Source organism: Anguilla rostrata, chromosome 14 (genome assembly GCF_018555375.3).
Source record: "Anguilla rostrata isolate EN2019 chromosome 14, ASM1855537v3, whole genome shotgun sequence".
Lineage (NCBI taxonomy): Eukaryota > Metazoa > Chordata > Actinopteri > Anguilliformes > Anguillidae > Anguilla > Anguilla rostrata.
In genome coordinates, this window is record NC_057946.1 from 30,073,232 (window position 1) to 30,077,181 (window position 3,950).

Consider the following 3,950-nt stretch of genomic DNA (forward strand, 5'->3'; position numbering starts at 1 on the left):
TGACCCAAAAACGAATCCAGTTCCCCGCATGCCACACGGCGTACACTGTAAACAAACCCTCCCTCCCTAACATGGTTGCCAAATCGTGGTAGGCTATGCCAAGGATGCTCCGAGAGCCGGGTGCTTTACTGTAAATGAGGTTCGTGTAACGTTGCACGCGATGCCTGGAGTTTCGCCTGATTTTTTCGGCTGAGAAAAGAAGGAAGCTGACATTTAAAAAAATTTATAGAAAAGGAGAAATGAGGGAAAACGGGGGAGATCGCCGATTTTCTGGAGAAACAATAGGGCCTACTGTAGATAAAAAAGAGAAGACAGAAACAAAGAACAATTAAGGCAGACACGATTATGCAAATCTATTATTCACGTTAATTCATCTACATATCCTTTAATAAGACCGAGTATATGGTTATCCATAATTTATTTGATTATTATATCTTTTCTGTTCTGACAGCAAGGGGCGCTATAGGCTAGAAGAACGTACTGCCTAGCCCGGCCAAGGTGAGAGAGCCAGAATTAGACATAGAAGTCCTGCAAGTACTCAAAAATGGTCAACCTTCAGGTCTGGTGGAACAGGGGCTGCGCAAATGTTTTGAGATGAGTACTGTGTTCAGTAGGGTAGCCTACGTATAAGGATATTCGGAAACGACAATAGTCTACATCTACCATATTCAACGCAGTGCATTGGGCGCTATGTGTGGGCTATAAGCAGCTGTTGTGAAAAACTGCAATGAACCGTCAACTGTGTGAATGGTTCATTTCACATTGTGTGCTGTGCTGGAGATAATCTGACACGCACTAGAATTACTGTACCGCAGAGAATAGGAGAGCGAGCGATGTCATTAAGATCACGTTCTGAACATCAGTACGAAGTGGCAAATTATTTCAATCATTCCAGGACGTCGAGTCGTCCACGAAATTGGTTTTGTTTCACATTACTATGAATATCCACAGCGGGGAATGAATAATAATATTAGAAGTTCAGGAGTTTCGGTTTCTGTTTAAAAAACAGCGATGACAGTTTGCTATTTTCAGTTTCTTTTTCCCTTGCATATTCCTAGATACATTTTTTAATATCCATTCACCACGACTGAAATTTTTTAATAGAAACTAAAAATACTCCTACGTCATAGCAAAAGTGCTAAAATACTTGTCAGTTTTTTTTTTTTTTTTGCATGTGACAATTCGAGATGAAGTTTCAAATAAAAAAATTAAGCAAAGCTTTTGCTGTCATCATGGAATTCTTTGCTTAAACAGAGTTTTGTTAATGAACACCATCAATCTGATTAGTGGTCTGTGTCAGCACAGATGTATGGGTCAAGGTGTGTGTATGTGTGTGTGTATTGGGGGTGAGGTGGGGGTAGTGTTTGGCCAGGGAAGTGGGAGGATAGAATTCAGTTTGTAGTGCAGTGTAAAGAATGACAATGTGCCATTTGAGAGAGATTTCCCAGATACTCAAGTGTGGGAAAAAAAAGGATGTGACAAATTCCCCCAGGCACCAAACTTAAATACTTATGTTTTATTATACTTTATTAAAATGAGTTAATTTTTTAAAATTAAACATTTAAGAAAATATATTTCAGTTGCACACTGAATGGATGTAAGAAGCGTAGCCGAACTGCACATGCAAGAGCAAAGATGAATATAAAATACAAGTGCATTCAAGTGAATCCACTTGTGTTTCTCCAACATTGCCAATAGATTAATGTAATGTAATGCAATTTTTTTTTTAAACGTGCATTTACAGATCTGCACATTTTCAATAGATGATGAAAGATAAGACAGAGACTGGCAGAAGTGGGACAGTAATCAATGCCATGATATATTTGTTTAAGAATTTTTTTTTTCTTTAAAAATGAGCTCAAAATAAATGTGCCATTAGCAAAAATGAACTGAAACAATGCTGGGCACTGTCCTAAAAGTGCAGCCGTCCCATTCAAGCGTAGCTGACCGTACATGCCAGCAGTGATTTAGCTGCTCAGTGAGGCGTTTAGCTCTGGCTCTTTTATTCTTTTCATCCGTCTTTTAAATTACACATAGTCCCTTAATGTGACTGTCCCAGCTGTTGCATATAATGGTCCTCTAATTATACTGTTTTTAACGCACAGAAGACACAGACAGTCTTTGAGATAATTGTGTTAAGTTTGCAGGAGCAATATATTTAATGTAGTTATATATACAGTCTACTGGATCAGGTTGTAGATGGGGGGGGGGGCTAAATTTGGTTTACATACAACAACGGAGGATGGAAATGTATTTATTAATAAACAAAAAAAATCACAAGCAGTATTGCCAGCAGATGATGATAATTGTAAACACAACAGATGCAATATTAAGATATTATCCAGTGTCATCATCATTATCACTATCATCATCATAAAAGTAATACATATTTAATTGCATACAGTCTTTAACTCCAACACATTTACAAAGGGCTTTACAGTCAAATTCGTTCAAAATTAGATGAGGAACAGAAAATGAAAAAAATAAATGAATATTGCTTAAAGCAGTTACAATGTGTTTGCAAGCCAAAATAATACAGTAAAATATTTCTCGCTAATATAAATTACAAACTAGAAAAAAAAACCCAAACCTATATAATCCCAGCAAGCACACACTTTTTTTGTATTACATGTATAAAAATATGTATTTCTGTGTTCAAAAAAGGGCAGGAACTTGGGGGAGGGGTCACCAGTGTTGATCAGAAGTTATTAAAAATCCAGCTTTGCGATGTTTGTCATGCTGAGGAATTATAGTCTATCATTTGTCTTTAAACAAAGCTTGATTGCTATGCTCTTGTCTGCCACCTTGTGGATGAAAAATGAATGTCAGAATGGGTGCAGTTGCAGTTGTAAACCAGGGATGTTAGATTCCAGTCCTGACCTGCAGGGCTATAGTGCCTGCTAGCTTTTGGTGTGTTTCAGCACTTTAGTGCTTATTTAAAGTCTCTGATTGTCTAAGGAGTCAATTAACCTAAATTGGCTGCAGATATCAATTGAAGGCAATTGAAACTTCTGCTTCCCAGGGGTATTTGAGATGCTTGTAGAAAGGGTTATTCATGGGACGCACATGAGGCGAGGTGAGGGGATGACTCAGTGGGTGCATGCTTGGCTGCTGCATTCCCAAATTTACTGATGATATTGGGGAGCGGGGGGGGCATTGCAGTCCTTTTGTACATATGCCATGCAGTGTTGACGCTGTTTTATTTATTTATTTATTTATTGATTTATTTATTGGACAAATCCTAATTCCCAAATTCTCTCTTTTCAGTGATGTGATGTCAGCACATTTGCTGGAAAGATTAAAGGGATAGTTCACTTTCTTGAGTTTTTAAAATATTATTTCAGTTATAGTGTACATTTTCGCTTAGCCCAGGCAGATTTCTGTGCAATGAAGGATATTTTAGACGCTTACAGACGTTTCTGATGACAGGCCAGCTTCACATGCAGGGGAGTTAGCGGATTAGTGGTTTAAAACTAGAGTATAGGGTTCATAGCTATTGATGGGACCGTCATCTCAGCCAAGAGCAGCAATGGCAGGTGATGATTAGGAACTATTAACTGTGTTTCTTCCCCCTTCAGCAGGGGCTGGGGAGCCTGTAACTGGGGGTGGGGGGGGAACAAAGGCCTCTTTTACGCCCCGCTTCGCTCCCACCTCACCTGAAATGGGCAATTGTTCCAATTTTGACTCACCGCATCCTGAGAAGTCACAGAAAAGCTAAAGGTCAAAGGTCATGGCCATGTGTGTGGTGGGGTTGGGGGGGGAGGGGGGGTTATCTGAAATGAAGGGGCTTCGAGTGACTGGGTTCATAGATGTTTCATCGGTGGATTAACAGGAGCTCCTTCTCCCCCAGCCGCACACACAGGTGGACAGCCCAGGGGACTGCCTCTGACTAACCTCCAGCTTCCTTCACTCACACCGCGTGCTCCTCTCGTTCTGTCCCCTCTCCCACT